Genomic DNA, 12,070 nt, shown 5'->3' with positions numbered 1-12,070 from the left:
TAATTTTTGTATTTTTAGAAGAGACGGAGTTTCACCATGTTGGCCAGGCTGGTCTCGAACTCCAGACCTCAAGTGATCCGCCCGTGTCGGCTTCCCAAAGTGCTGGGATTACAGGCGTGAGCCACAGCGTCTGGCCCATTTCTCTTTTTCAATTATCTTAAATTAAAATCAAACCAAAACAGAAGCAATGTCTTTCAAGAAAGAGTTTTATAATCGTATTAACAATAACTTCTCCATGACCATAAATTAAAATTACCTTGCCGGGCGCGGTGGCTCACGCCTGTAATCCCAACACTTTGGGAGGCTGAGGCGGGCGCATCACTTGAGGCCGGGACTTTGGGACGAGCCTGGCCAACATGGTGAAACACTGTCTACTGAAAATACAAACATTAGCTGGGCTTGGTGGCGGGAGCCTGTAACCCCAGCTACCTGGGAGGCTGAGGCAGGAGACTTGCTTGAACCTGGGGGTGCGGAGGTTGCAGTGAGCCGAGATCGCGCCACTGCACTCCAGCCTGGGCGACAGAGCGAGACTGTTTAAAAAAAAAAAATTAAAATCAGCTTATTAATTTATCTCAGCATTCTTTTTGTATCTTCTTAGCGGTTTGGTCATTTGTTTACAACTTGTGTTTCTTCTTGAGACAATGTTCTATTTTTCTGCAATGCCTATTTGTTAAATGGGCTCTTTTTTCCTCTGCTCTTTTCAGCGTTTGTATTTTAATAGGAAAAAAAATTTACCACAAAGAATGAATCTGTAACGGTGGAATTTCAGGTTTTGAAAATAAGAATGTGCATAAAACATCTAAATTCAAGAACCTCCTACTTTGTAGATTGGGAAATGTATCAAATGGATCTATTTCAAGGGAAGTCTGTATAACCTCCATTTACCAAAGGCTTTGTTCCAAAGGATCTCCTTTGTTACTACCTCATGTTATGTAAATAAAATCATAATCAGTTATATTGCCTCAAATAGATGACTTCATTTTCAACACATGTGCAATAGAATTGCAGAGGGAGGTTCAATATCCTAGCCTGCAATTTGGGGTATTTTGAATAAATGAATAAGAGCATGTATTGGGAGCGCCCCGACTCCCAATACATGCAGAATAGCAGACGTGTATTGGGCCCTTAGTTTTTTTTTTTTTAATATAGTTCATTCACTCAACAAATATTTACTGAGAACCTGCGAATGCTTGGGACATTAGGGCACAACAAAAAGGCCAAAGATGTGTGTCCACATCCTGAGGTGGTAATGGGGTGAGGGACAGACTGCACAATAAAAAACCTACGATTCACTCCATGAAAGTGTTGTCGTTTTTCTAGCTGAGCTGGTAAATTGGACTGTGAAGAAAGAATGCCCTAAGCAGTGTTAAATTCACAACCAGGGCCCAATACTAGATTCGATTCACTCACTGACACCTTGGTTGCTAATTACAAGTCTGAAATCCATCAAGGTAGTTAACATTTCTAAACATCAAAGCAATAGCGGTTTTAGGCCCTAAGAAAGTGCAGCCCGGAGAAGTATTAATGCAAAATGTGCTAAGGCTGTTATTTAAATTCTATTCAAATCGAATGTGGCTTGCCTATTTATAATCTGACTTATAATTCTGGACAACCAAGCTACGTTGGGCTGTGTTCCTCGGCTGCCACAAATCATCGTCACAGGCTGAAAGCTCAACTGCTTCGTGCTCTTTATTTTTTCATGCCTATGCCAACGTTGCCGATGTGGTAAAGCTGTCACCACGCCGCCAGAAGGGCGGCCTCTTTTGGCGCGAGCAGCCTAACAGGCTTCCGGCTGCTGCGGCGTGAGCTCCGATTTGATCAGACGCCACTCAGGAAAGGGATTTAGATCGTGGCCATTTTTCAACTAAGTGCGTCTGCGGCATTTAATAGCAAAGCAAAAGCCACATTCTCTAATCTCCAGTTAGGCGTCCAAGAGGAAGAAAAGTGGTGCTCGCTGGCTGAGGGAGCAGCGTGTCTGCAATTACAGCCACGTCTCGCCTCCGGGTCTTTTCCTCAGTGTGGGACTGTCTTTTTGTTTTTTGCCTGGTCTGAGCTGGCCCCACAGAAAGAACAGACCAGACGAGCTTACTGAGGTAAAAAATAGGGGCGGCGGTGAGGTCTAGGGGGTCTACCCAGAACGAGGCAGACACACCAGCGAAAAGCGCCGTATGGCCAAGGTAACTCAGGCCTAACAAGACACCCACCCCACTCTACCGCCTCTCCGGCCAAGGTTGTCGCTACGGCCCAGAGGGCGGAGCCGCCACATCTTCGCGCGAGACCAGCCACGCGACTTCCCAGAAGGCCACAGGTAACATCTTAATAGCAGCCAGGAAGCCGGACCAGAGCGGAAGGGTGGGCGGGGCTTGCCCGCATATTTAGCGGTACCCGAGGCCACGCCCCAGATCGGAAGTGACGGAGACGAGCTAGCGCGTCGAAGGTAGCTCTATGGTTTTCCTCGCGTTCTTGAGTCGGGAAATGGCCGCTGTGTGGTTGCAACGGAGATAAATCCCCGGAACCGCGATTCGGCGTGTCAGGTAGGCCTCGCGCTGTATTCAGGTTACTCAAGGGGCAGTGAAGACCGAGGACAGGCCGTATTTTTGACTCTTTTGTGGGTGGTGTCGGGTTGGCGGCGAAAGGAGAACCAAGGAGACGTTGCGCCGTTATTTATGCGTTTTTTCGTCAGCTTCCCTCAGGTTTTCGAGGCACTACGGGCCGAAAAGGCCGGGCGGGGGCGCTGAACAGTGCTAACGGCGGGCGCGCGCGTGTTTGCGAACCTGGCTCGAGACCCAGAGCCCGCGCGGCCTCCCCTGCGCGTGCGCATATCTTCTTCTTCCACCCTTCCCCCATTTCTTCAGCCCATATCTCTGCGCGCGCCCGACTGAACGCTCCGCGCACGCGCCCTCGTTCATTTTTCTCTCTCCCCCGCCTATGGCGCCGACGGCCGCTGGAGGTGCAACTTGTGTCCGCCTCTCATTGGCTAGGACTGCCACCTTTCTTCGTGGCCTGTCGGGTTTTGAGAAAATAACTGTGATCCGCAGCAAAGTGCGTTGAGTAGGTCTACCCCTTTTCGCGTGGTCTTTAAAATTGCCCTCTGGCTTCAGACCACCCGTCAGTTAATGCCTCGTTTTTGTGATGCTACTAGGTTTTAGGGCTCTGTTCTGCCTCTCGCTGCTGACCCTGGTTCTCCGGAGTTAATTTCGGTACCCCCGGCAACCTGCTGTTTTGAAGCGATCGCGCGCTGTTGATTCTTGCTGGTTGCCTAGTTACGGTTCCCTAGCGGGAGGATTGGGTCTTAGCTGAAGGTTCTGAGCGTGGCCCTGCCCCATCCGGCTGAAAGTGCGGTTCTTCATGAGTACTAGCGAAGCCGAGTCTTTTCAAGCGATTCAGCCCATTTAGTCGTGTCAGAAATGTTGCAGCCACGATTGGTGGACAGCTGGTGTGAGAAATGGGTGGGAGTGGCGCATTGGACTTTGCCTTCATTTTAAATTCATGAGTTGGCTTGATTCGCTTTTATGATTTATTTCTTCAGAATCAAGCTGAAGTACCAGCAGCTACTTGGCTACCTCAGACTTTTTTAAAAAGCATTTTAGAATTGGAAAAAAATTAAGACTGAAGTTGAAAGCAAGTGTGGCTAACACTGACGAAAAAGATGAGCTACTTCAGACTTGTACCTCTTTGCAACAGCCTCTCAAATTTTTTGGTGTTACAAAGCAAAACAAAATTTCTTGTTCCTCTTGTGAATTCTCATTTCAGTTCGACTCTAGTTGGAATGGTTAGGATACTGTTCAGGCAGTAAATAACCTTTACGTAGGAAAAACTGCTACAAGGTTTTTGTATTTTTGTTTGATCATGACCAATTCAGGATAGGTAATTTGATGGGAGAGAAAAAGTGGCCCCTCGGCGGGAGTTTGAGGCTGCTGTGAGCTATGCTCGTCCCACTGCACTCCAGCGGGGGCAACAGAGCGAGACCTTGTCACTTAAAAAAGGTAGCTCATGGTAAACAACCTTGGAGCATCTTCTCTCAGTGATTTCATATTTCAACCAGTACATTGTGGTGAATACTGAAATGTCTTCTTTAAGTCAGGTAATTAAAATGGCGGCAAAGGGAACTGTTTAGCCAGAGCCCTTCTTGACTTTGAGGAACAGTGGTAGTATAAGACTTGGTGACAGACGTGTAAAAAGTACTACTCACTGGTAGGCTCAGGTCTGGTTGATTGATTTTTGAGACGGAATGTCGCTCTATCGCCTAGGCAGGAGTGCCGTGGCCCAATCTCGGCTCACTGCAACCTCCGTCTCCGGGTCCAAGCGATTCTCCTGCCTCAGCCTCCCGAGTAGCTGGGACTACAGGCACCCGCCACCACACCGGGCTAATTTTTGTATTTTTGGTAGAGACGGGGTTTCACAATATTGGTCTCGAACTCGTGACCTCAGGTGATCCACTCACCTGGCCCACCCAAAGTGCTGGGATTACAGGGGTGAGCCCCTGCGCCTGGCCTCGGTTGAATTTATTAAACAACTTTTGTGGGCAGCAAGCTGTAAGAGGTTAACTATGTGATGAGAAGACTTAGAAATGGAGAAAGTTTTATCAGTTCTACATAGGACTTGGTTTGGGAGTTTCTGGAAACTACGTTGGAAATCAGTAGTTGCACACTAGCTGAATTCAGCTGTGTAATTTACAGTGATTTGTTATTTACCAAATAAGTAGAAGAGGGAATTAAGAAGCTAAAATCTCTGGGTACTTGTTGGATATGAATTTGTTAATTGTTTACACTCAGGTAATAAGGGTTACCTCAGTCATAGCATTTAATATTTTATTTGACTGTCCCTAAGGCTGAAAACCAACGAATATACTAACACGAAGATAATACTAGATTATATTTGTGTAAAATATTAGAGTTTTCAAACACTTTAATTTTATTTATTTATTTATTTTTTTGAGACAGAGACTCGCTCTGTAGCCCGGGCTGGAGTGCAGTGGCGCCATCTCGGCTCACTGCAACCTCCGCTTCCCTGGTTCAAGCGATTCTCGTGTCTCAGCCTCCCAAGTAGCTGGGACTACAGGCGCCGGCCCGCCACCATGTCCTGCTAATTTTTTTTTTTTTTTTTTTTTTTCTTGAGACACAAGTCTTGCTCTGTCGCCAAGGCTGGTGTGCAGTGGTGTGATCTTGGCTGACTGCAACCTCTGCCTCCCAGGTTGAAGTGATTCTTGTGCCTCAGCCTCCCCAGTAGCTGGGATTACATGGGATTACAGGTGCACACCACAAAGGCCGGCTAGTTTTTCTTTTTCTATTTTTGAGATAGAGTCTTGCTCTGTCACCCAGGCTGGAGTGCAGTGGCATGATCATGGCTCACTGCAACCTCCACCTCATGGGTTCAAGCAATTCTCCTGCCTCAGCCTCCAGAGTAACTGGGATTACAGGCGCCCGCCACCACGCCCGTCTAATTTTTATATTTTTAGTAGAGACAGGGTTTTGCCACATTGGCCAGGCTGGTCTCGAACTCCTGACCTCGGGTGATTGGCCCGCCTCGGCCTCCCAAAGTGTTGGGATTACAGATGTAAGCCACCGCACCCAGCCCAGACATTTTATTAAGCATGTCTGGAAAGACTTCTAAATGATGCTGATTAATGCTGTATTAAAAATATTAGGTAACCTTACATGCAAGAATCATTTTAAGTAAACGTGGTTGGCTTGCAGAAAGGCTGCCTAAACAAGGTTTACCAATAATGATGGCTAATGCTAGATTGTATACCACGGCCAAACATTAAATTAAGCTGTTTACATGCCTTACTTAGTTCATTTTACCCTGTACTTGTAAGGAAGTACCATTAGTAGCCTTTAAAACAACAACAACAAAAAAAACACTTGCAGAATTTGAAGTGTTTAAGATTAAGGTAACTTGTTCAGTGTTGGGCAGCTAGTTAATGGCTGAGCCAGGAATTGAATCTAGTCTACTGGAATAATAGTCATGGGCTATATTTTTAGGATTTGAAAAGATGGAAATAGCATTACTTTGTTTACAACAATTTGGGGACCAAACTCCTTGAGCCTGCTAAAATGAAGACTGGGATCAAGTATGCTTGAAATAGTAATCTTAAAAAATTCATTTTGGATGGCTTTGTCTTAGGTATTTTTTGAACCCAGTTACTTTGCTCTGATCATTTTTTTTCTTTTTTTGAGACAGCCTCGCTCTTGCCCAGCCTGGAGTGCAGTGGTGCAATCTTGGCTCACTGCAACCTCCGCCTCCTGGGTTCAAGTGATTCTCCTGCCTCAGTCTCTGGAGTACCTGGGACTATAGGCATGCACCACCACGCCTGGCTAATTTTTGTATTTTTAGTAGAGACAGGGTTTCACCATGTTGGCCAGGCTGGTCTCGAACTCCTAACCTCAGGATCTGCTCACCTCGGCCTCCCAAAGTGCTGGGATTACAGGCGTGAGCCACCATTCCTGGCCTGATAAATTGTTTTCTAGCTGGTTTCTGATCACTTATGTTCTAGCTGGTCATTATGTATTGTTTCATGAAAGATAGGCTCTGTTTAGATATTTAAGAACCTTATTTTTAAAAATCTGCTTTATTTTATCCTGTGTTCCTCGTTGGTTGGTGTATCAATTGGCTAAAGATACATATGGCAATTTATTCCTTATCTCTGTATACAAGTGGGAATCTATTAACAAAAGATCTTTGTTGTAATAAAGGGAAGATTAATTTGGCATTTTCAATTTTGCATTTGGGTTTTGGAAACATCAGGCACCTTTTAGGGTATTGAAGAGAGAGCACCGGAGTTGGAGTCGGGAGATTTCAGTCAAATTTTGGATTAACCATTTACACTCCGACTGTGGGCAGGAAAAACGGCAAACACGTCTTTTGTTTTCTCCCCCAAACTTGTCCTCCTCCCAGATGCTTGAATCTAAAACCTAGAATTTAAGGGCACTAGTGATTTTTCATTTTTCCTCACTCTCTGTACTTCATACCCGTAACAATCCATTCACAAGTCATTTTGACAAACCACATCTTGGATTTGCGCCTTTTTTTCATTGCTGTTTATTTTTTATATAGCAGCCATCTTAAAATGTAAATCAGATGAGTGACTCACCCAAGCAAACCCTGCAAGGTTTTCTCAACCGAGTAAAATCCTGACCCCTTTCGATGGTCTACTAGATGCTATTTCATCTGGTCCATTCCTCCTCCTGCTGCCCTATTTCATATCCTCAACTCCTTGATCACGTTGTCTCAACCTTCTTGTTGGTCTTTCTGTCCTGAATTTGCTAAGTTTGTGTCTTCTGCTTAGTATGCTCTTCCCTCTGAATCTTTGCAGTGTTCCCTGTCTTTAGGCCCAAATGTTACCTCCTTAAAGAGGCCCAAAGATCCACCTAAGTAAGTAGTCCCCCTGCCCACCTCCTCTGCATGTTAACTTGTACTTCCCCCCCCCTCCCCCCACGTGGCACTTGCCACTATTTGATTTTTTTCTTGTTTTCTATCTTCTCCTCTCTGAAAGCTTCGAGAGAGTAGGGAACTTAAGTCTTAACTTAAAATGCTGTATTCCCAGCATTAGAATAGTAGTGCCTGGCATGTAAGGCACTTATTTCAAGTTATCCGGAAAGTTTAGAGTTCTCTGTATTTGAAAGATGGGATTAATATGTAGCTTATGACATTATCAGGATCAAATATGAGATTATTTCATTTACTTTAAGTCACCTAGCACAGTTCTTGGCACATGGTTGGTATTTAGATGTTTAGTTTACTATGATTTGTTGCTGATAACTGTTCTCGATTTGGTTTTTGGAAGGCAGAGACCACTTACATAGATATATTTCCTATAGTAATTAGCATTGTGCTTTGTATATAGACTTTCATTTGTTAAAAATTAATTGAACTAATCAGTCTTTGATACTGACTTATTTATTGTGTGTCACATTTTGTGTATTATTTGAGTTACTGGTGTGGATACTTGAATATATTTATAGATTGTGAACAGGAATGTATATCCACTGGTCTAACAGCCTATGTTCCCTGTTCTGTCAGTTTTTTATATCTAGTGTTTATTTTCTTTGAACTTCAAAATACCATGACGGAGTCAAGAGATCTGGCAGTTGGGTCTTCTCTGGATGTGTGTACACACACACACACACACGTATGTGTATATATATAGAAATTAGCCTTTTGGAATTGTTTAGGGAAGTGTTAGCTAAAATGAGCCTTGTACCACTTCTAGGAGTGAATCAGTAGTAATGACTTTCCAGGTCAGAATAGTTTTATAACAGTACTCCAGTTTAGAAGATTGCCATTTTTTTCTTTGGCCACTTGGGGTTTTGATATTTTAAAAACTAAACTTATATGTCCTTTAGAAATTCTTTGTTTTTGTACCCAATCTTGCTTGGCTTTTTGACTTTGCTACTACTTTTTTAGTGTTTCCCTGAATAGGTTCCGATTACTCCTTCCTAGGCCGAACCTCAAATCTCTCCCCAGTTGGAGGGCCATGGATATTTTAGGAGACGCTATTCTTGATTCACCAGTTTAATGTTACCATTTCTTCTTTGTATTTCCAGTCTCGTTTTATTTTTAAAATTGGATCTTGGTAAGAGTTACAGATTTCCATTCAAACTTGTTCATGAATTCTTTGAGTGCTGACGTATGTTAATCTTGTATTCCTTAGTTTCTGTTCCCCTGGTGCTTTTGACTATCCTTTGCACATACTTGATGTGAATATACATAAAGCTAAACTTTTCAGTATTGGTAACTTGAATATTTTGTGCAAAGTTTATTTACAGAGTAATGATAAATTATTTTAGGAAGAATATTGACTTTCAGTAGATAAAAGTAGATAAAAGTTTCATTGCTGACTGTTCTTTTATTTGAATGTAGATGTATCAAGATGCTTTTAGGCACTGAATTTAAAGTTACTATGATGGCTGTTAACGTGGATTTTAAAATCAGTTTCACATGAAACTAAATTGTGTGAAAGGAAGTACCGAAAGAGAATAAGTAGCAGAACATTAAACTCATATTTTAGATGTTATAAAGTAGAGCATTATGAAAATTAACTACAGATTACCTTTTTTTTTTTGAGACGGGGTCTTGCTATGTTGCCAAGGCTAGAGTGCGGTAGCTAGTCACAGGTGTGATCACAGTGCATTGCAGTGTCAAACTCCTGGGCTCAAGTGATCCTTCTGCCTCAGCCTCCCAAGTAGCTGGGACTACAGGCTTGTACTACCTTGCCCCGCTACCAAGATGGCATTATGTTAGCTACCTTGGAATTTTCTGATGGAATGATGACATATCACATGTTTTTTAAAGCTCAAATTGCTAAAATTAGAATTCAAGTAGTTAAAATTAAAAAGATGCTGTCAGTTTCATGATACGCTACTGCATTGTGGTTTACAAAAAAGTTGAGTTTTAAGCTTTTACGGTTAAGTTTCCTATTTCCTGAATTAGTTTTTCCTTCCTTGAAATTGTAAGTGTGTTTATTAGAGTTTATTGCAGTGCCCATTATATGCATTGTAAATAATGGTTATTTAATTTAACATAAATCAAAATAATGGTTTTTTTTTGTCTTTGCTAGGAATTTGAATTTAGAGTTTAATTTCTCAGAGCATTCTCTCCAGGAAGAATTTTTACAATATCTCAAAAGACTTCACTTGACTTCTTGATTCTGCATAAACCCAAGGTAAAAGAGCATTCATTTTTCTAGTTTTCACTTTTGACTTTTTTGAGGAAATGTCACTGCCAAATTGATGATTCAGATGGAGTGATTAAAAATGATGTGGTCCGAAGCTTTGTTTTTTGTTTATTTTGGTGGCTTGTATGAAGTGAGTCAGATGTTGTTAGTTTTAGGAAAAGGCTTCTTTTTCTGTCTCCTTCCAGGTTGTGCTCCTGCTTTTTCTATTTCTATAAACACATCTACTAAAAAGACTCAGGACATACAAGATAGAAAGACTGCTACTTAACCCATTTCCCTAATGTAAACAAGAGGAGATTCATAACTTGTTTCTCTCTACTGTAGTGTTTAGGTAATTCAAATTGATTGCTAATGTGTTAGATGTATTAAGTGAATTAAGTTTATCAACTCATTAAGTCCGCTACAAGTCTGTGAAGTAGGTACTGTTACTTTCTTCGTTTTACAGTTGAGGAATAGGCTCAGAGAGCTTAAGGAATTTGAATTCATGTAGTTTAAATGCAGAGACCATGTTCTTAGCTTTTTTCCTATTTTTACAGTAGAGCAGAAGATATCAATCCATTTCTTTTGGACTGCTAACTATTTGATAGGCATGCTTTCTTTCCGTTAGTTTTTGAAGTTTCAGGTGTAGCTTAAAGCAAAACGCAAACCTTTAAAAATAAACTTGCTGCTTTAAAAAATATCCAGGTTCTGGGGAATCCATTCATTTGATAGTTATTTATTAAATACCTGTTGTGCTCGTCTGCCACAAGCCCAAATACATCCTGGTGACTGAAAAAGCCTACAGAATTCCTGAATCCCTTAACAGAAATTACCATCCAAAAAGCCTCAAGAGCCAAGAACAGAGATTCTGGAGATAAAGCACAACACAGCATCTCTAGCTCTTAGTAAAATAGTGTTTTATTTACTGATTAATACAATGAAAAAGAATGTTGTCTTATTGCTGGACTGGATCTCCAAAGTCATTTGCAGCTCTGGTTTCTTCTTATAGTGTGTCTGATTATCTCAGAGTGGGATAAAAATAAATATCTTGAAGTAAATTCGATCACAATAAATGTAAATTACATATTTATATTCTTTTAAAAAGTTTGGGAGGGACAGAATTTTGAAATCAGATGCAACAGAATGTCACAGTTCCCAGTGACCAAGATTCCTTCCTTTACAGGCTGTAAATGTGGTTTTTGCCAATTTCGTTATGTTGTCAAAACTACAGTTGCTAAACCAAATTTGTGTTCTACAAGGTATCAGATCTCCTTATGTTAATGCTAAATTTATTTCTTACGTGTTGTGGAATTCTTACTCTGCCTTTTTGAACCCTGAACCTATGTTTTATTTCTGTCTTTATGTATTTCTTGCTTACTTGGGATTGAGAAGAAGAGTGAGAGAAGACAAAGGTGGTAGTCTATTAGAGGATAGTTACGTTTTATTTTGAAATAAGCATTTATCTCAAACATCTTGAATTTGTTATTTATATTGCTTGATGAGGAACTATCCAAGTATTACCATTACTTCTTCTATAACTGAACTCATCTTAGTACCTCCAAATACTATTTTATTAATACCGAACAAAGTCTAGGTAGGTAAAATAAGTGCCTTCAAAAATACTTGGTGGTAGGAGATACTATTTAAGTGTTATGGGAATTGCAAGCTGTTAGAAGTTTAGTAAGTTGATTTTTATTGAAATGAATACTTTTTGAGTAAGTTAGTGTAAATTTGGAAATAGTTCTGTGCACCAAAAACAAGCTTGAGAGGCTAAGATATAATCTCATCATTGAAAAGTTGAAAATGTGACATTTGGGATATGCATGCAGTGATTTGCTATATATGTATGCTTTTTCAATAGTAGATCTTATAAATCAATTAGTTCTGACAGTTACTGATTTCTGTACCCAATGAGGTCTAATTATAGCATTGGATACTATGTAGTGTTTAGAAAAGTTAAACTACTGGTGCCCAAGTTTTTTTTCTTGTAGTTCTAATAAATCTTTCTTGAAGTAATCCTTCCAATTCTTTATCTTTTATTCTTTTTAAATCTTCCTAACAGAAAGCTTCAGGGTGAACTAGGCATTGTCACATAAGTCCACTTTATTCTGGAGTCATGAGTACTGAGAGCAGAGCCATGGCTCCAGCTGTTCGGAAACTTAGCGTCCTGTATTCTAGGATACTATCTAGTACCACTCCAGACAGGATTGTGTATATGGAGTAGTAGCTCAGTCTCATTTTCAGGGCCATAAAGCACTATGATAACAGCCTGGTAGGTTTATTTTTTGTTAATATTGTGACACTTTATTTTATTTCAGTTGCCTTATCTGTAGTACTTTTATTATTTATTTCTCTTTCTTACAGGAGAGGTAGGCATTTGTATTGGGCATGGAATAACACATAACATGCTGCTGC

At 41.2% G+C, this 12,070-nt stretch overlaps 1 protein-coding gene across 9 annotated transcripts in view; it reads left to right on the top strand.

Annotated features, from left to right (window-relative positions):
• The first annotated feature begins 1,148 nt into the window (after window positions 1–1,148).
• The window catches only part of BCLAF1 (BCL2 associated transcription factor 1), a 32,481-nt gene continuing 21,559 nt past the window's right edge, over window positions 1,149–12,070 (top strand). For all 9 annotated transcript variants that reach the window (XM_054491630.2, XM_054491628.2, XM_054491626.2 and 6 more), the window contains exons 1-2: window positions 1,149–2,534; window positions 9,560–9,664. The gene's annotated coding sequence lies outside the window, so the exon portion shown is untranslated. The remainder of the gene's footprint in view (window positions 2,535–9,559; window positions 9,665–12,070) is intronic.

Source organism: Pongo pygmaeus, chromosome 5, assembly GCF_028885625.2.
Source record: "Pongo pygmaeus isolate AG05252 chromosome 5, NHGRI_mPonPyg2-v2.0_pri, whole genome shotgun sequence".
Classification (NCBI taxonomy): domain Eukaryota; kingdom Metazoa; phylum Chordata; class Mammalia; order Primates; family Hominidae; genus Pongo; species Pongo pygmaeus.
Note: the sequence above shows the minus strand (reverse complement) of the source record. Positions and strands in the feature narration are given on the sequence as shown.